Source organism: Lepidochelys kempii, chromosome 7, assembly GCF_965140285.1.
Source record: "Lepidochelys kempii isolate rLepKem1 chromosome 7, rLepKem1.hap1, whole genome shotgun sequence".
Classification (NCBI taxonomy): domain Eukaryota; kingdom Metazoa; phylum Chordata; order Testudines; family Cheloniidae; genus Lepidochelys; species Lepidochelys kempii.
In genome coordinates, this window is record NC_136386.1 from 122,307,190 (window position 1) to 122,328,495 (window position 21,306).

At 45.8% G+C, this 21,306-nt stretch overlaps 1 long non-coding RNA gene across 1 annotated transcript; it reads right to left on the reverse strand.

The window, feature by feature from the left end:
• Window positions 1-4,490: 4,490 nt before the first annotated feature.
• LOC140915392 (uncharacterized) lies at window positions 4,491-18,490 on the reverse strand. Its single transcript, XR_012160145.2, has 3 exons — window positions 18,422-18,490; window positions 6,704-6,863; window positions 4,491-5,855 (listed from the first exon to the last, which is right to left on the reverse strand). It is a non-coding gene; the product is annotated as an uncharacterized LOC140915392 (long non-coding RNA).
• Between the last annotated feature and the right edge of the window lie 2,816 nt (window positions 18,491-21,306).

Below are 21,306 nucleotides of genomic sequence, written 5' to 3' on the forward strand. Positions count from 1 at the left end.
GTCTTCTAACTTCTGAGGGCTTGACTTTGCAACCTTCATGTTCTTCTAGTGTAGCTTTTTGTGGGTCAGTTACCTTTGCTTAAAAAGGAGAAAATTCCATCAGCAGGGTTGGCCGCTTTTAGATGCGTGGCCCAGACTGCTGAGCTAATGGAGAGCTGCAGCAGCCTCTTGATCGGCGGTAGAGCTCTTTTGCTGAGCGCCTCCTTGGCAATTCATGTCCCCTGTGCACCCCTTCCCCCCCCCCAGTTCTAAGAAACAGGGGTGTTGCACAGAATGAGGATTCTGGGTGGAGCTGCCGCCCACACTGTAACCACAGGTGGTGGGGGGGTGAGGGTTAACTCACCATAGGGAAGCTGAGGAAGCCTTCCACTCCCTGCAATGGCTGGGCAGTCTCAGCAGCTGGGACCCAGCTCCCTGCCTGTCTCACTCCCTGTGTAGGTGAAGCAAAGGGGGCTATGCTGAAGGGTCAAGAGGGGAGCAGGAAGCTGCCTCCTGCCGGACACTCCGTGCCTCCCCTTCCAGGGAAAGTCAATGTTGACAAGTGCAAAGTAATGCACATTGGAAAACCATCCCAACTACACATACAAAATGATGGGGTCTAAATTAGCTGTTACCACTCAAGAACGAGATCTTGGAGTCATAAGAATGGCCATGCTGGGCGAGTCTCCTGCCTTCCGACAGTGGCTGGTACCACGTGCTTCAGAGGGAACAAACCGAACCAGGCAGTTTATCAAGTGTTCTAGCCCCTGGCATCCAGTCCCAGCTTCAAGCAATCAGAGCCTTAGGAACACCAGAGCCTAGTGTGGGGTTCCTGACCATCCTGGCTAACAGCCATTGATGGAATGTCCTTCATAAACATACAGAATTATTTTTTGAACCCAGCTGTACATTTGGCCTTCACAACATCCCCTGGCAACAAGTGCCACAGGTGGCCGGTGCCGTGGGTGATGTCAGAACTTGTTTCTTTTTAAACCTGCTGCCTATTAATTTTGTTGGGTGACTGCTGGTTTGTGTTATGTGAAGGGGTAAATAACACGGCCGTCTTGGTGTTCTCCACACCCGGCATGATTTTCTAGATCTCAATCATATCCCCCATGTCAGGGTTCCCTTCCCACTCTGAACTCTGGGGTTCAGATGTGGGGACCCACATGAAAGACCCTCTAAGCTTATTTCTATCAGCTTAGGTCAAAACTTCTCCAAGGCACAAATCCCTTCTTGTGCTTGGACAGTATTCGCTGCTACCATCAAATGAGTTAGACAAAGATTCAAGGAAAAGAACCACTTGGAGTTCCTGTTCCCCAAAATATTCCCCGCAAGTCCCTTCACAACCTTTCCTGGGGAGGCTTGAGAAAAATATACTAACCAATTGGTACAGGTGAGCCTAGACCAAATCCCTGGGTTTTTAGGACACTAAAGCCAATCAGATTCTTTAATAATAACAAAAAATCCCCCACCCAGAACTTTACAATAAAGTAAAAGAAGCACCTCTGTAAAATCAGGATGGAAGGTAACTGTACAGGGTAATCAGATTCAAAACACAGAGGATTCCCCTCTAGGCAAAACTTTAAAGTTACAAAAAACAGGGATAAACCTCCCTCTAAGCACAGGGAAAACACATAAGCTAAACAAGAGATACTCTAACGCATTTCCTTGCTATTACTTGCTCTTCCTGTAAGTTTAGATGTATCATTCAGTAGGAGCTGGATTACGTCCTTGGTCTCTCTCTTTGTCTCCGGAGAGAACACACAGAGCACAAAAACAAAGCCTCCCATCCCAGATTTGAAAGTATCTTCTTTCCCCATTGGTCTTTCTGGTCAGGTGCCAAATAGAGCTGCAGCTCACGAAAGCTCATGCTCAAATAAATTGGTTAGTCTCTAAGGTGCCACAAGTCCTCCTTTTCTTTTTGCGAACTAGGTTAATTGAACTGATTAACCCCTTACAGGTAAGGGGATTCTGTACCTCTGGCCAGGAGGGATTTTCTATTACTGCGTACATAAAGGTAGTTACCCTTCCCTTTATATTTATGACACCCCATCAGTTGTCTTTTTAATCTCTCCCTGTATAGAAGCTGTTCCATCCCCCGATCATTTTTGTTGCCCTTCTCTATACTCTTTCCCAATTCTAGTATATATATTTTTTTGAGATGGGGTGATCAGAACTGCATGCAGTATTCAGGATGTGGGCATAACATGGATTTATATAGGGGCATTATAATTTCTGTCTTACTATCTATCCTACTCTTAATGGTTAACAGTGTAGGCTTTTTGACTGTTGCTACACATGGACCAGATGTTTTTAGAGAACTATCCACAATGACTCAAAGATCTTTTTTGAGAACAGCTAATTTATCACCCATCACTTTGTATATATAGTTGGGATAATATCCCATATGCATTTCTCTGCATTTGTCAACATTGAATTTCATCTATCCTTTTTCTTGCCAAGTTACCATGTTTTGTGAGATCTCTTTGCAGTCTGCTTTGGACTTGAGTAATTCTGTATCATCTGCGAACTTTGTCCCCTCACCGTTCACCCCTTTTTCCAGATCATTTTATGAATGTTAAACAGCACTGGTCCCAGTACAGATTCTTGGGAAAACCCTGCTATTTACCTTTCTCCACTGTAAAAACTGACCACTTATTCCTACCCTTTGTTTTCTGTCTTTTAACTGATCCAGAAGAGGACCTTCCCTCTTATCCCATAACTCCTTACTTTATTTAAGAGTCTTTGGTGAGGAACCTTGTCAAAGGCTTTCTGAAAGTTCCAGTCAATATAATTTACGTGATCACCCAGGTCTGCATGTTTGTTTGACATCCCCCTGCACGCCCCCCACCAAGAATTTGAATAGATGGGTGAGGCATGATTTCCCTTTACAAAAGCTGTACTGAATCTTCCCCCCAACATGTTATGCTCATCTTTGTGTCTGATCATTCTGTTCTTTACTGTAGCGCAAACAATTGGCCTGAAACGGAAGCTAAGCTCACCAGCCTGCAGTTGCCAGGGTCAGCTCTGCGTCTTTTTTTAAACAGTCGGTGTCGTACGAGCCGTTCTCTCGTCATCTGCTACAGAGGCTGACTGAAGCAATAGGGTTAAGCTCATGCTCAAATAAATACTGCTGAATTGGAATTCATTTGCAAATTGGATACTATTAATTTAGGCTTAAATAGAGACTGGGAGTGGCTAAGTCATTATGCAAGGTAGCCTGTTTCCTCTTGTTTTTTCCTACCCCCCCCCCAGATGTTCTGGTTTAACTTGGATTTAAACCTGGAGAATGGTCAGTTTAGATGAGCTATTACCAGCAGGAGAGTGAGTTTGTGTGTGTATGGGGGTGGGGGGGATGTGAGAAAACCTTGATCTATGCAGGAAATAGCCCGACTTGATTATGTAAAGAGTTGTCACTTTGGATGGGCTAGCACCAGCAGGAGAGTGAATTTGTGTGGGGGGGTGGAGGGTGAGAAAACCTGGATTTGTGCTGGAAATGTCCCACCTGTTGATCACTTTAGATAAGCTATTACCAGCAGGACAGTGGGGTGGGAGGAGGTATTGTTTCATGATTTCTGTGTGTATATAAAGTCTGCTGCAGTTTCCACGGTAAACATCTGATGAAGTGAGCTGTAGCTCACGAAAGCTCATGCTCAAATAAATTGGTTAGTCTCTAAGGTGCCACAAGTACTCCTTTTCTTTTTGCGAATACAGACTAACACGGCTATCCCCACAGTTAGTAGTTCTGCAATTTCATATTGGAGTTCCCTCCGAACGTGAGTGAATATCAGCTGGTCCTGCTGACTTATTACTGTTTAATTGATCAATTAGTTCCAAAAGCACCTCTAGGGCCACCTGAGTCTGAGACAGTTCCTTAGATTTGCCATCTTAAAAAGAAGGGCTCAGGGGTGAGACTCTCCTTCACGCACATGGCTGTGAAGATGGATGCTGAGAATTTATTTAGCTTCTCTGCAAGGGCCTTATCTACCTCAAGTGCTCCTTTAGCACCTTGATTGTCCAGTGGTCCTAAAGATTGCTTGGTGGGCTTCCCGCTTCTGGCAGAAAAAAGCGATGGGGCCTTGGGGGAAGAGGTGGGGTGGGGGTGGGGGCGGGGAAGAGGCGGGGTGGGGGCCCTGGAGGGGGGAGGGAATAGGCTGAGCAGGGATGGGGCCTTGGGTGGATCTATGGGGGGGGGGGAGAGAGGAGAGCATGGGTGGGACCTTGTACCCACACTGTGGCCCCAAGTGCCCCCCCCCTTTCCCCTTTCTAGAGAGCCTCACATACTCCCAAGGTGCAAAGGTGGCAGGCCACTGCGCTTCCAAAGGGAGGTGACCCACATTCAGCAGCGCCAGCCATTGTTTTTAGTTGGGCCTCTCTTCCATGCTGCCCCTTGTACGACCTACCCTTGCGTTACAGAGGGGACTGTCCAGTGCATGTTTCCTCGTCTCCCACTTCTTCCTACTCCGTGACAAGCCTGTTTGTCAGAGTCATGGTTTAAAAACGTCATTTTATTTATTTATTTTGCCGTGTTTATCACATGGGTGCGGAGAAGTAAGCACCTCTGCTCTAGGAGAGGTGTGTCCTGCACGCTAGATTTATCGCAGCAGAGGAACCTGCTAGCACCAGGAGATGCCAGAGGGTGATCATTCAGAGGTGGTGGTTTCTAGCCCGTACTGCTGGGAGTGGAGGCTCGTTGCCAGTGAACGGGCCGATGTTGCAGCAGTGAGTCCTCCTCCTTACTAATCTGTGGGAAGTAGAAGGTCACAATCTGAGATGCTGCCACTCTTCTACTTCTCTTTCCCACCCCCATCCCCCTGACTACTTGTCCGGTATGGCGATAAGGCAGAATTTCACCTACGGAGGGTGAGAGAGGAGACTGCGATTCATCTGGTCATGTTTATTCATGCCATACAAGCATAGTAATAGATCCCGCACCGAATTCAACCCAACTTACACGTTTGTGCATAATAAACTAATATTGGCCTATTGGCCTGTATTGAGAGGGGATGTCATTGAATCCAAGGGCTGCAAGCAGCTGGTGGGTCTGAGGTTTAAATAGACAGCAGAAAAACTAGTAACCACAATAAGTAATTTTTCATGTAATCACACAACCCTGTTCCCACAACATCTACTACCAGACTATTTTAGCCTTAGACTAGGCCTCTCTTTCTCCTGGGCTGTGGTTCCCTGGGGAATCTCTCTTAACAATTCTAGTGGTACTTGTATACTTCAAGCACAAAGAATGAGGACCTCTCTAGGGCTGTTCCAATTGTATTTTTTGTTCTCTTTTGTTTGAGTTTTCCATCTAAGCTGGGGGGACTCGGCTGGTCACATCCAGCTTGTTGCTAGTCTAATGATTTGTATTTTTAGCACAGGGATACAGTTGTACACAATAAATCAGCACACCATCAAGTTTGTTTTCTTAAACATGCCTGTCCATTTCCAGACAGAAGAAACACTGTGTTGTAAGTTTCCTCTCTCTGCCTCCTCTGCTTCACCCACCCTGTATGTGAAAGAGGAAGACACAGTAGAAGTCTGTCATCTAGCAACTTTCTAGATTAAACACTGAGATTTCCTAGTATAGGCTGCAAACTCTGCTACTTTGAACTTTAGTTCCCCATTCCTTCTTTGCCAATGGGCAAATAATTATGTTAGTTCCTAAAATGGGTGATCCAGGCTCCAATAGAAGAGGCTCCAGTATGTTCCTTCTTCAACCAGCCACTCTAGAGAAGCTGCAGGTTATTTGCTACCCAGCTACAGAACTGAATCCACAGGGCATTTTCATTATTTTAAAGCCTATGGAATTCAGTTCTCAAAGCCAAGCAGCTAGGTTCCAGCTCCCGGTCACTGGGCCATGGCACGTTAGTCTCCATCTGTAAGGAAAAGTAGAATAAGCTGGTTCATTGTATTAGTAAGCAGCACAGACAAATATTGAATTGACACTGATTTTGCAACTGATACAGAAAAGTACTTGGGCATCTTTCTATCCTAGAGGTAGGACGCAGTGGCCGTGTTTCCTAATTTAGTAACTTTAATCAGTGAGGGTTCCTATTCAGTGCTCTCAGGTTCTCTGTTCCATTATTAGGAACATAGGAATTGCCACACGGGATCAGCCCAGTTTGAGAATTTGTATCCCTGCTGAGGTTCTTTTCTACAACTTCAGCTATGCTTGTTAGCCACATAAATGTGGCTGACTTCAAAATCCTGCTGAGATTTTTTGCCTCGGTGGTAACTTGCAGAAATGAGTTCCACAGTCTATCTCCTTCCTCTTTGAGCTGCAGACACTTTTACACAGGAATAGTTGTGCACCAGGTGTTGGAACTAAGTAAGTTTCTGTATTTACAGCATGAGCCGTCACCTTTTAGATGCAGGCAACGTGCTCTACAATGGCTTGAAGTAATGTTTCCCTTTGTGGCGTAATGACAGCTTATACCCAGTGGGGTCCACTGATCTAGAAGCCAAATAGAGCTGGAGAGGAGATAGAATTTCAGTGAAACTGAAAGGCAACAAGTTTTAAATAAATAAAGGGAAATATTTTTACATAGCAGGTGCTTTACATGTGGAACTAACTACTTTAAAGGTATCAGGGAGTCCACAAGCTTAGTAGGATTAACAATTTGATACTTAGGAGGGTAATACATTTTTACCCCCATCATCCTCTAACAAATGGGAAGAAAATTCTCCTGTGGCCAGGTTGTTCCGTAATTAAGCTGTCTTGTACCTTCTTCTGAAGAGTCTGGTGCTGGCCCCTCTCAGACAAGATAACTGGTCCAAGCTCATATGGAAATCCCAGGGTGAGTGTTCTTTATTCACTAAAGCTTCTTGGTATCCCCCCAAGGTTTCCAGTAAAATTGGTTTGATCTTCAGTTCAAGGCCATTCACTAAAGAAAATAGGATTTCAGCATGAAACCTTCCTTAAATGACCGCAAGTACAGTTCTGGGAAGGAAGGGATTAATCTCAAAAGCTTTTCTACACAATACTGTTCATTCTGCTTTCTCACTGTGCAAAAATGGCAGCTTCAGGATGACCTCTGAGACCTGCCAAGGACACATGGGCACGTTTTCACACACTGTGAAAATTAACTCTTCAGACAGTTCGTTCAAGAGAGACTTTTATACAAATCTGCTGCCCAAAATTCCACTTAATAAAAAAAAAAAAATCTCTTTTTGATCTTACTTCCAATCACATAGTTTGCATGGTCTAACACTACAGAACACTGCTGCTTATAGCCATGAGCCTGTCCTTTCAATTTCTATATTTAACTTATGCGTGAAGTTGGGGGGAGAACTCTGCAAGCACTCCACAGGGGCATGGTTTTACTCACTAAAGATTCTGTCTACCCAGTACAAGAATTTAGAGGAACTAAGTTTTCATTCTCTTCTCTCCCCTTCAGAGAGGCGACAGCAGCTGCCCAATAAATAGATCTTTTTTTAAAGCAACAAAAAATCTGGTTTATTTCATGTCATCTGAGATGTGGCCATTTGGCAAGGTCTGGTTATCATCACAGGCTTAACACAGAAACATAGAAACATCAGGCTGGAAGGGACCTTGAGAAGTCATCACGTCCAGTCCCCTGTGCTGCGGCAGGACCAAGAAAACCTAGATTGTCCCGATGGGTGTTTGTCCAACTTGTTTTTAAAAGTTTCCCTTGATGGGGACTCCATGACGTCCCTTGCCAGCCGATTCCAGAACTTAAGTTAAGGCTGTTGTAGGAAGTCCCAGACCTTCCACTTGCCCTGGGCAGGTGCTGGGGTGCCTGACGGCAGACGACAGCCCCCAGCCCATGTCTCCCCTCATCGGGCATGCTGCCCAGGGCAGGCGGAGGGTCTGGGGCTCCTCGCAGTGGCCCAGGCTTCTTGGGGGGCTCTTACCATGGCCTGCCTTCTGGCCTGGCAGGGGTGGGGCAGGGCCTCATGGCAGAGGGGGCTAAGGTCTACCTCAAAGCCCACCCCCACCGCGTGGCCCTCCCTACCTCCCAAACTATGTACATGTTAACAAATGGGCAGGCATGGCACTCCCACTTTTCTTGGGGGACCATGGCCCCCCACTGTTCACCCCAGTTCTGGCACCCCCTACTCAAAGATTAGTTCTTTAAGTGCCGGACAGTCTCTACGTAAAAGAGTAAATGGACACAAATCAGATGTCAAGAATTATAACATTCCTAAACTAGTCGGAGAACACTTCAATCTCTCTGGTCACGCGATTACAGACATGAAAGTCGCTATTTTACAACACAAAAACTTCAAATCCAGACTCCAGCGAGAAACTGCTGAATTGGAATTCATTTGCAAATTGGATACAATTAACTTAGGCTTGAATAGAGACTGGGAGTGGCTTCGTCATTATGCAAGGTAGCCTATTTCCCCTTGTTTTTTCCTACTCCCCACCCCCCCGACGTTCTTGTTAAACCCTGGATTTGTGCTGGAAATGGCCCACCTTGATTATCATACACAATGTAAGGAGAGTGGTCACTTTGGATAAGCTACTACCAGCAGGAGAGTGAGTTTGTGTGTGTGTGTGGGGGGGAGAAAACCTGGATTTGTGCTGGAAATGGTCCAACTTGATTATCATACACATTGTAAGGAGAGTGATCACTTTAGATAAGCTATTACCAGCAGGAGAGTGGGGTGGGTGGAGGTATTTTTTCATGCTTTGTGTGTATAAGACGACCTTCTGCACTTTCCACAGCATGCATCCGATGAAGTGAGCTGTAGCTCACGAAAGCTTATGCTCAAATAAATTGGTTAGTCTCTAAGGTGCCACAAGTCCTCCTTTTCTTTTTGTGAACTCAGCTAGCTTCTCTAAATATTCTTTAACCTGCTTCCCCCCCTATTTTGGTGTCCATGCCTTCCCCTTAGTTGTCCGTATTAACTGGGTTGAGTATCTGGTCACCAGTCACCCTTTTAGTGACGATTGTGGCAAAACAGGCATTAAGCACCACAGCCTTCTTGATGTTGTCAATTATTAGCTCGCCTTCCCCACTAAGTTTAGGGCCTACCCTTCCCTTCAGCTTTCTCTTGCTCTTACAGTATTTAAAGGGCCTCTTATTCCCTTTGATGGCCCTTGCCAGCTGTAACTCATTTTATACCTTAGACTTTCTGATTTTGTCCCTACATCTTTTGTTCTCCTCCTTATCAGATCTGACCATGTCTCCACTTGTGCAGAATTCCTTTTTGATTTTCAGGTCATCAAAGAGCCGCTGATCGAGCCATGTTGGCATCTTACGAGTCTTCCTGTCTTTCCTTTGCATTGGAATAGTTTGCCATTGCACTTTTAATACGGGCTCCTCGAGGAACTGCCTGCTCTCCTGAACCCCTTAGATTTTCTTTCCATGGGACCTTACCTACCACTTCTCTGAGTGAACATGTCTGCTTTAATATAATTGAGTTTGTTTATATATGCCAGACTGAAGGCTAAGTGCTAGCAGAAGAGAGACTGAGTTTTTCTTCTAGTAGAACAAGCCTGGGTGTGCGTGGGGGAAAATGTATGAGTAGAATTGTGATAACATCTTTAGGCCCTAGCCTCATAGCACCAGGTACTGCACAAACAGATAGTCTGTGCCCTGAAGAGAAATGTACCATGCTGCTACTTGGTATTTGTGTTGCATTTTCTGTGGTATTGTCATGCAGTAGCAGGGCCTGGGGAAGAGATGCGGTGAGAACATGTGGCGTCCAACTGGCAACTATGTTCGCTCTGTGCAAACATAGGTACTAAACAGGGGGGTAGTGATACAGCCATCTCTCACAGGAGCAGTCCTTACGACGGGTCATTTCTGAGATGACGCAGGTGTTCGTAAGCCGGTTGTGCAGGGTGGGAACCCCCAGGCCTTCCCAATCTGGAGCAATGGCAAAGGAACTGATAAGATACTAAAGTGATAAAGAGGGCTCCAAGCTAGTAGTGATAAAAGATGTAGGGGGAATATGCTGACTAAAGCTAATCAATCTTCTCTCTTTCTTGCTGTCTTTCAGCCCAATAAGAAAAGGAGGACTTGTGGCACCTTAGAGACTAACCCATTTATTAGAGCATGAGCTTTCGTGAGCTACAGCTCACTTCATCGGATGGCATCTGATGAAGTGAGCTGTAGCTCACGAAAGCTCATGCTCTAATAAATTGGTTAGTCTCTAAGGTGGCACAAGTCCTCCTGTTCTTTTTGCGAATACAGACTAACACGGCTGCTACCCTGAAACCTGACATTTCAGCTCAATGAGATTTATACTTGGTGCTCTGATTTTCAATAAAATAGGTGGGAAAGTATAAAGTATGTGTTAGTGAAAGAAGTCTGTTCTGTTATTACTCGCTAGGCTGGTGGAGATCACGTCTCTTGGTGCCTGATTAAGATCGCTCTGGGAGCACTAACTTGTCGAGCGCTAATGTTTATTCCTGCCATTAGGGTGTCACTGCGCTTGGCATTTTGCCTCTCTGCTGATTACCGAGTGACCTTTAGCTGGATACCTTGGGAAAAGGAGTTTATAGCACAGGGTTCGGTCTGCACCCTCCAAGGCAATGGGAGCAGGATTAGGTCCTACTTTGGAGGACAGAGGGAGGTGTGGGGAGACGTTTTGAAAGCGGTGAAGTCCCGTTTTCAAGAGCGACGTCGGAGCCTCAGTCAATGGGCGCGAGAGCCCACGTAGCCAAGTCATTTTTGCAAAGGGGATTCAGCACTTTTGAAAGCAGTGGGTGCAGTTTCCAGCCCCGTGGGTGGGCCAAGAGCGGGTAGGGTAAGCGGGCTGTTTTTGAGGAGGGCTCTCTTTCCTTGAGGCACCCCTGGAGCAGCACTGCCTCCTGTGGGCCCTGGAGATGAAACTCTCCTTCCAGCAAGGGTTTGGGCTGCACGGCAGGAAAGGGGCTTGGTTTGAATGCTCCGAGAACTCCCCAGCCTAAAGCAGTGACCCGAGTGAGGAAGTAGAAATTTTCATACAAGGATCTCAAAGCACTTTACAAAAAAGGGTGATTGGATCACTGTCCGTTTAAATCCCACGCTGGTCTCCAACTTTACCCCCTGTTGTTCCATGTAACAATTACGGTTATGAGAACTGAAAGCAATTAGAAGGTGTGTGGGGGGGGAGGCTGCAGTTTAAACTTTGTGCATTTGACTATGCTTTGCAGAGAGAACATTCCCCTTTGCTGGTTTATGAGAGACCTACGCAAAATAGCAAGGGAGAGAAACATTTTAAAATAGAAAATGTGGTTGTAAAACCACAAAAATTAACAGGACAACTTGGGGGAAAAGATAAAAGATCTGAAACTACTTTCAACTCGTTTTTTGAGAGTGAGTAATTTCAAGTTGGCTTCCCCTTCAATTTTTCTCTCTCCATTTAAAAAAAAAAAAAAGAAAGAAAAATACAGATGGGGAAACTGATTCACAGAGGTGACATGACTTGCCAAAGGCCAGCCAGAGAGTCGGTGGCAGAATCAGGCATAATGTAGAACTCAGCCATTCTTGCACCCAGGCTGCTGCCTTTGCCTTTAGAGGCAGTTTTGTCCAAATCTAGGTAAAAAAAAATATATATATATATATATATATGTAATTTTTTTTTTTTTGGCTAAAATTTTCAAACACACATCCTGTTAGCACATGCTCTGAATCAACACCCAGCTCAAAAAGGCCAAGAAGCCACAGTCGACCTCATGCACAAATTAACTTTCACAATAACAACCGAGCTAACAACCGAGCATCTGTTGAACCAGGATTGGCGATGCAGACATGCAGAACTGATGTTAACAATTCAAACTATTCACTGACTTAAGGCCAGAGTTACAGTTAGCTTGAATCACCACCGCCCCCAGCCTGAATCACCATCGCCCCCAGCTATGCTTTCTATAAATACTTCTGCTTACTGTAAGTCTAGCACCGATTTAGATGTCATACGCACCCATGAAATCAAACAGGACTCCCCCCAGTCCAGAGGGCATTTAAACAGAATACCTTTGAACAGCAAGAAGAAGAAGCCCAGAGTGCGGCTGGTTTTGTGCTTTGGTTCTGCTCTTGAGCTTAGCTGTTTGCTTGTCTCATGATGCTTTGCTACGTCCCTGCCTCTTTAAACTTTAACATAAAAACCTCACACCAGTCAGAGTATCACAGAGCTGAGGGAGGAGGGGCAGGTGGACGGGGATTATGAGCACAGAGTAATTTTGTGGGTCACGGAGTCAGCACTCCTGCATTCTGTTCTTGACTCAAGCACCGGCAACCCAAGGCGAGCTGAGAGGTCACAGCCTGTGTCGGTTTCACCATCTTTAAAGTGGGAGTTACATTACTCACCTACTTCCCAGGGACCACAATGAAGCTTTTAGCTTAGAACTCTTTTATGTCTTGGTGGAGAAGCCTGGGCTGGAGGCGTGGACTATTTGCTCACGGATCCTGGTGCTTAGATTCTGCCACCATGCTTTCCTGCCCAGCACCACTGAATGTGACCGGGCCGATGGCCGCATGAACTGAGCTGGGAACGCCCGCCATCAGTTGGAGAGGTAGGTTCCTGTGCTGGTTACAAGTTACTCGTTTCTAGTAAGTGAAATGAGGAACCACAACAGCTTTGTTAGCAGAACAGGGCGTTGCTGATCCAGCTCTGTCTAGGAAGAGACTATTGCCACAGAAATCAGTGCAGTCAGCTACCTCCACTTCGTACACATTGCACACACATACAGTGAGAGTATTATAGGGGTCCTGGACGCTGGCTTATTCCAGTAAAAGCCAGGCACGGGAATACAGGATTTGCCATGCAAAAATCAGACTATTTAGTCCAGCTAGTATCTTATCCCCGCCGATTGCCAGTAGCTAATGCTGTAGAGGACAGTAAAAAGAAAGAACAGGCTGTGGGACTGGCCAGTTGTGCAACGCGGCACATGGAAGGGAAAAGATTCTTCCTGACCTCTGCAGGTAGTCAGCTGGTGACCTGAAGCAGGGAGGTGTGGCCTATGCTTTGAAATCATCCAGAGACCCTGGCCCTACACAGTTTATGCTCAAAACAGACAAAAGGAGGGGAGGATGTTACACCCGCCTTTATTTTAAAGTCCGTTCTCTTTTGTATGCATGTCTGAAGCCTGTAGGATGATAAATATATTCACAAGGCACCCGTCTTTCCAAAGGAGCTACGCGCGCTGCCATGGACCATACATGACATTAGTCAGCTGCCATTTCAGACCCTAGGACAGGCCTTGAAAACCACGGCCGTGCAGAGCAGTGTGTGCCCTTTGATTTGTTTTAAGTTACAGCCCCCCCATTTTCACCTCCTGTCCCTTCGTTCTTATGTTACGGGCAGCGTAAGAATCAGCAGATGGCCTAGTTTTCTCTCTGTCCATCCTGCTGCTAGCTCTTCCTTCCTAAAACAACAATCTGGGTTTTAGTCATTGCTAGCCATGTAAAGTAGCAACTCTGTTCTTCCCTGGACCTTCACCATGCAGTCTATGGCTTTCTGAAGGCCCAGTGTCTGGTTTTGGTCACACTACTCCAGGCAGGAGAGCGGAGCAGGCTGCTGGATAAACCATAATTGAGCCACCAGACCAACCTTGCCTATCAGCCAGGCCTGAGAATCAGGAAATTTAGGTTGTAATTCTAGACAAGTTTCCTTTGGGGCAGATCATCTTTGTCCAAGGTAGAAGTCCCAGGAAAGGGCTCGGAGATGGGATCTCTGCAAAGGAATCCTTGCAAAGATTTCTTACCACATTATCCCCTTAATAGGTTTGTTTGCCTCCTCTCCCCCTAGGAAAAGGCCACAGGGCTGCTACCACACGAGGCATCCATCCACAGGAAGCCAGGGTCACCTGTGTTGAGTGTCTGGTCCCCACCCCCATTCTTGGCAACATGGCAATGGAACCATACAGCCAGAGGTGAATCCCTGGTGGCAACTGCCCTGTCTTCCTTGGGGAACCTCCATGAGAATGGAGGGAAGATAATGTGTCCCTTTCACCCGCCCCAGTTCAGTCTCTGCCCCCAAGCCTGGGCCCTGGACCTGCAGAGCAGCTTTCCAAGGCTTTGGAGAAGGGATGAAGAGGCTGGGTTCTTCCCCAAGGTCATCTCCACGCTTTGGTGTCATATGGACAACCCAGGTCTCTCCTCCTCCTCTGTACCATTGGGATAACAGTGATCTGCCCCCGGGGGCGTGGTGAAGCTTAGTGTGTGCAGAGTCAGGGAAGAGGTCAGCTAGCTCAGCAGGTCATCCCCTTTATTTAGTTCAGCTTCCCTGAATTCCCCAACAGAGCCCTCAATCCCAGATTTCGTCCCCAGCGATCAGTTTGGGGTTTCATGCACAGTGTGATCAAACATACATTTGCTGCATTTGGTATTCAAATATCAGATATCTCAGTCTGATCAAAGCGGACAAGTCCCACCTCTTCTGAGAATCAAGCTGGCTACACTGACATTACCCTCCCCCGCCCCCACCCCCGCCAAAAGAGATCATTTTTGCAATATAATAGTATTAGATCCCTTCACAAGCCAAAGCTCTGTTTATACATAAACTGTATGGGCAACCCTTTCTCCCAGTGTGGCCAAGGATGTTGACATTTTGAACTCAGTTATGCTCTTTGCTTCACTCCTTTCGGTTCAGCCCACATGTTCCATATGTGTTTTCCAGATTCACTTTCTAGATGATCCATTTGCTCAGGGGGGTGGGGGCATGTAGGCGAAGAAGAATCAGTCTACACGATCCAGCTGTGAAGATTCTGTGCTGTAAGTGACAAGATTCACAGATTCCCCTTTCAGAGTAGCAGCCATGTTAGTCTGTATCCGCAAAAAGAATAAGGAGGACTTGTGGCACCTTAGAGACTAACCAATTTATTTGAGCATAAGCTTTTGTGAGCTACAGCTCACTTCACCGGATGCATTCAGATTCCCCTACTGAGCAAGAAGCCAACAAGAGGAGGAGCTAGAGAGGTGGTTTGAGATTCACAAGAAGGGAAAGAGAAGGATTCAGCTAAAGGCTTCTGATTCGAAACTGGAAAGATTCCTGTTCAGATTTGGCCCAAGGCCTTCAGAGAGAGATTTCCAACAGATTGTTTATGCTACAGAAGAGGCCAAAAAACATGAGATATTTGACTATGAAAGACAGCCCTGACGCCAAAGAGCTTACCATCTGAAGCTGCAAAAGACAGACGCAAACGGAGGAAAGTGATACTGTACAACATACTGTCCAAGCAAAGCGATTGGCACATGCCCAACAAGTTCCATGAGGTCTCTCCTAACATTTATGTAATAATAAAACCTGAAGCCTGGTTCAATTTCAAAATGTACCCTAAATCTGCCCCATATTAAAACATGAACTTTGCCTCCTCCGCCCTTTTCACAGAATGAAACCAGCAGCGTGGGATGGCAGTAGCCATGTCATAGTTCCCCACTCCACACATCAAACTGCGTTCGTTTGGCTCATTTGGTCCTTCACCTGCACTCGGCTCCCTAGTCTCAGCTGAGATTTCTGATGGCCTCTGAAGAGCCTTGAAAACAATTACCAAGCAAAGCTGCTTCAGGAGTGTCTCCCTCTCTCCTCTCGTGCCTAGGAGCATCGTGACACTCCAGGACCCCACTGATCTTTGGAGCAGAACTCGCAGTGCTCAATCCCAGGCCAGTGACAGGTTTTTTTTATTAAACGTGTGTATCACTGCAGTGTCTAGAGGCCAGGCCCTGATTGCTGCACACCCTGTTCCTAGCTCTCACCGTGTGTTTGTCATCAGTACTGCTCAAAGTGCTAAATGAAAGTCAGCAGTAAGTGACAGACCCTACTCCAAAGAGCTTGACAATCTAGAAGGCTGCATTTCCCCATTGCCCAGCGGAGATGTGTCCAATAACTACACGGTTATTGGACACAAACCAGAGAGCAAAATTTGCCCTTTTATATTTCTGTATATGACTGAGTACGTGCATTTCCATGCTGCCACCCCAAATGTGGGTATAAAAAACTCAAACAAGATACTAAGTCATGTGACTATAATGGTCTGATTTAAAGAGGTGCCACTTGTATAGTTAAGGTTCCTTTCTCAGCCCTTTCTTATTCGCTATTTCTTAGCTGGACTTAAGTGTGTCAACAGCAGCACGGTAAGTGGGATAATGGAGGATCATATGAAAGATGCTTTGATTCTGGGCTTTCATTCTTATGTCACTGTAAACCAGCATCTTAGCATCGTTCCCTCCTAACATCTGAGGCCATAGCAGCTCTATGAATATTTAGAAAGCTTTATTTAATCTGCAGATGGAGCCCTTACAGTCCCTTGGGTGACTGGCATAAAACATGACGCTATCCCCGTGCCCCGTGGGTTATAAACTCCATTGTGCTGTCAGAAAGAAGGCAGAGTCCAAGGGCTGCAGTAACAGGAACTCAGATGCCAGGACAATAGGAACGCAGAGGCTCTGCACAGAACAGAATCGTTGCTTGCTCGGGTTCGACTACTGCGGGATCCACCCAGTGTGGATATTTACCCCTGTGCAGAGGCCAGCACGAGGCAGGCTAAGTGTACCACAGCCTTGTGCTGGCCCTCTGCACAGGGGTGAATTTTACTGTGTCCCTGTACCCGACGTACACAAATTAGCCTCCTACAAAGAGCGACTCAGGGGCAGTTTCATCAGTCTCGCTGGAATGGCTAACCTGGCTCCACCGCCTCTCACACCGAGCCTCATGAGCCCTCGCTGGAGAGCCCTCGACACCAAGGATTGGCCAAGTTGCCGTCTCTGCTCCCAACACGGACTTTTAAATCTTCCCTGGCTGGGACGGGCGTGAGGTACATACACGCATCGCAATCCCCTTTTCAGCTTTGTGTCTGAGCTAGGTGAAGAATCCCACGGGGAGGTTTAGCTCTAGGGATTCAAAGCCAGGCACCCTCACAAGAAAACAATAAATACAAAATGTTCATTTTGTTTTTAAGCATTTTGGCTTCGGGATTCTTCTTTTGACTTCCCTCTACTGCCTTAGTCCAAAGTCCATTGACTTCAATCTTCTTTGAACTTGGGTTAGAGACTTTCAACCAACCACATACAATGGGCATTGTAGAAGGCCCCCACACCCCGGATAAATACATATGCACTGCTTATGCACTCACACACTTCAGGCCTGACCCTAAGCTCACTGAAATTAACAAGTCTTTCCACTGACTTTAACCAAAACATTGATCAAACCCTTAGAACTGTTCTAAACCAGCATGTCTCCCAAGTTAAAATATTTGGGTTTTCATTAATTTGCTAAAGGTCATATTTTTGCCATGTCCATCAGCAGATATAGTACTTGTCCTGAAAAAACCCTCATTAAAAAAAAAAAAATTAGCACAGTATTGTAGGCAAAACACAAAGCAAGTTCTTTGTGAAAAGCAAGAGAGTTTAGCAAGTTATTTTCCAACAAATCACTTATCTATATTGGTAAATGAATCAGGATTTAATGAGGTTAAAGAGAAACGCCTGGTAGAAGTATACAGTTACAGCTGAGATAGGTGCAGTATAAATCCTGAACATATAAATCTTACACAACTGAAAGTAATAAATGAAGTTGTCCCCTTTATCTTTCCGCCTGCGCCTTTTCCCCCACATACAGGACTAATCCAGGATTTAGAGATGTGGGGCTCAACCCTCCTGTCACTTATGGTGTGTAGATCAGGAGCGACTTCGCTGAAGTCAACAGAATTACACTGCCGTAGAACTAACATAAACCCACAAGGCTGGCTAATATTTAAGGTGTCTTGCTACAGCATACTGGTAAATGGAACCTAGAGATCATAACGGGCATTGGACATGTTAGAATTTGTTTATTAAAAAAAGAGCACAAAACCCTAAATTCCGATGTCCACCACGAATTACCAACTGGAGAAAGGGTTCTAATGAGCCAGACAGCAGAACTTGCATATGGCATGCTGGGTTTGGAGGAATGGCAGTAGCATACCTCTAGAAGCATGACTGCAAACTATTCCATTTTATATTCCAGAAAAGGAAACAATCTCTCTCTCACACACACACTTACTTAGTCCAAAAGGGTTTTGAAAGAGCTAATCTGGTTTCACCGTTTACAAAAGCAGCTCAATATTCCAAACAGAGCGTTCCCGAGATCCTGGTAAATTTAGCATTTTGTCAGGCCAGTTCCCCGTCCCTTCCACTGCTATGGTTGAAAGTGAGCATGCTTTGGTTGTCTGTAAATGTCATCTTGTGACACCTGAAGTTAACACTCTGCGTAGAGAAAAAAACAAGCTCTCTATACGTAAAGCTTCTGGAGCCATAAAAATCAAACTGATTATTATAGGACAAGATCTGTATTATTCAGAAATGTGCGTCTCCCTGGTCCAGGAATGGATCTCTTTGAAAGAGTCACAGTAGTGAATAATGACAGGTTTCAGAGTAGCAGCCGGGTTAGTCTGTATCCGAAAAAGAAAAGGAGGACTTGGGGCACCTTAGAGACTAACCAATTTATCTGAGCATAAGCTTTCGTGAGCTACAGCTCACTTCATCGGATGCATAGTGAATAAAGCACTTACCCAGTAGCTGTCTTCGCAGCGGCTCCAGCTGTTGTGAGACAGAGAGACGCAGCCTGAGATACTTTTAAATATTACAGCCAACTTACTCACTTCTCTTCCTGGACTGAAGTGTGCACATGAGCTGTGCAGCTTCCACCACCCACCCCCTCCTTTCACCTTTGGTTTCCAGGCTTTTCTGAGAAAGGAGGAAGGTGTGGGAGGGCAAAAATCGGCATCCCCGTGCCAGTGACACAATCATTACCAGGATTCGATTCAACTCAATTCTTGAGAAACTCCCCAGCACCAGTCAGACCAGCCTCCTGTTCCCAGGAAAGGAAAGAAGGTTTCCAAGGGTTCTGCTTTCCTGGGAAGTTGAGGGGGAGGTAGGGGAACAATTTCTGATGTTACCGGGATCGTGGGCAAAAGGGCAACACGTTTTAGGCACTTTTGAGAGTTGATCAGTATCCTCCTCTCTTTCCAAGCCAGGGATGCCTGGACTTTGTGACACAGGGGCCACATTGGCAGCTTACCAGAAAGGATGCATACTTTAAATGCACAAAACCACCCTGGGACTGTATCTACAAAACACAACTGTTGTTTCTGCTTGCTCCTGTTCCTTCCTCAGAAGCGGATTAGAGGCTAAAAGAAACTTTGCTCACCTAAGTGAGCTTGCACAACAAGCAGAGTGAAACATCACCTGGCAAGTTGGGGGAATGGTGAGTCACTCAAAGCCTCTGAAAACTCTGGCTCATTATACTTTGCTCTTACACAAACACTTTTCCTCCATAGAGCTCAAAAACACGGTACTAAGAAGGATAAAAAGATTATTATTCCCATTTTACAGATAGGGAAACTGAGGCAGAGAGGCACAGTGGCTTGCCCATAGTTATTCAGAAGGTTTGTGGCAGAAATCTAGGAGCGGACCCCTGGTCTTTTGAGTCCCAGTCTAATGCCCTTTTCACCAGGCCACTCCATCTCCCCTCGAGTGCAGTGGCAAAAGCAGAGTTTAATAGTGTGACTTGGTTTTATAGCTAGGGACATGAAAGTGAAGCAGCTCATTAATTAATTAATATCAAATATGACAACTGCTCAGCCAGGAACCATAACAGCCTCTCAAAAGCCACATGCGACTGCCCACACAACCCCCTATAGCAAAGTTGCCAGTGGATGGAGCGTGTTGGTAGTTTTCAGAAAGCCACTTTCTTTTGTTAAGTCTAGTTTCTCATGTTTGTATCCCACCTTAGCAAGAGCTATGTCTCAGAGTCAGACTAACATGGGGACTGGCAGCAAGGCAACATCGTTAAGCCCGATCGGGTTTGCAGGGTGACTCAGACCCTTGGGAGTATTTCCGCAGAAAGCTGTTTTTAGAGCACCTGGTTCGGAATGAAGTCACTTCTCTCAGATGTCATGTGTTCACCTTTAAAGACGGATACAGGTGCCTAAGGAAAATGAGAGACAATATCGCAGGCTCAGAAGAGGTTACTTTGGAAGATGGAACATTTCAGGCTATTAGCAGAAGAACAGCAAAGGGGAAGAATTGTTCAGTGATTAGGGTTCTAACCTGGGATCAAAGCACTGACAGACCCCACGGAGCGCTGGGAGGCGAAATGCATTAAAGATTGTGAGGCGCTCGTACTAGGACACCATTACAAGTGCCTCAGATAGACCTTACTTTTGCCTGTTCCGTTCAGCAAGACTATCCAGGGACACAACTGCTTTGGCGTCAGATGTGAGCGAACCACCATAGTAGTGCACTCTGCACTCAGTTCCCACTGTACTGAACCCAACAACCTGGGTTTGGTTAAAGCACGTCTTCCAGAAAGGCCTTCAGACCAAGACTGAAGGCTCCAAGAGACAGAGAATCTACCCCCTTCACAGTTTGCGTTCCAGTAGTTAATTTCCCCAGCTGTTAAAGATGTGGGCCTTATTTCTCAGCTGAAGTTGTCTGAATTCACTTTCCAACCACTGGTTCTTATTCTGCCTTTTACTAATAGATTAAAGAGCCCTTTAATATTTGGGATTTTATCCCCCATGAAGCTACTTCTACACTGTGATCAACTCAAGAGATTAAACAGATTGAGTTCCAAGTCTCTCATTACAAGGCTTTTTCTCCTTCCCTCTAACCATGTGGCTTTTGTTTGCTATTTTTTTTGACATCCTTTTAAATATTGACACCAGACCTGCATGTGGTGTTCCTGTACCCACATCACCAATGCCGTATACTAAGGTAAAAACCGCCTTGCTCCTACGCCTTTGTTTATTATACATCCAGTGATCGCATTGGGCGCTTTTTTTGGCCGCAGAATCGCACTGAGAGCTCATGTTGAGTTCCTAGTCCACTAAGACCCCTAAATCCTTTTCAAAGAGTCACTGCTGTCCAGGAGACAGTCCCGCCCACCCCCGTTTCCGTGGGTGTCACTTGCAGTCCTTGTTCGTAGATGTATAGCTTTGCATTAGGCGCTATTAAAATGTATGGCTAGCACAGGCCCATCTTACCAAGCAATCAAGATCACTCTGTATGACTGCCCTGCCGTCATTATTTACCATGTCTCCAATCTGTGTGTCATCTTCACGTTCTATCAGGAGTGATTTCACCTTTACTTCCAGATGGAGGACAATGTTGTTCAGTGTCTGGCCTAGTGTTGATCCCTGCAGACCCCCACTAGAAACACTCCCCCGCATTTGATGAAGATTCCCCTTTGACAACTACTCCAGTTACTCAGTTCTTCATCCACTAGACATGTGGTTTGATATGGTGTACTGCTAATTTTTTTAATTAGAATGATGTGCGGTACGAAGTCAAAAGTCTATGTATATCAGTACAAAACCATCAGTTGCACACATACTAAATGGGAAATGACTACCTAGGAAGGAGTACTACGGAAAGGGATCTGGGGATCATAGTG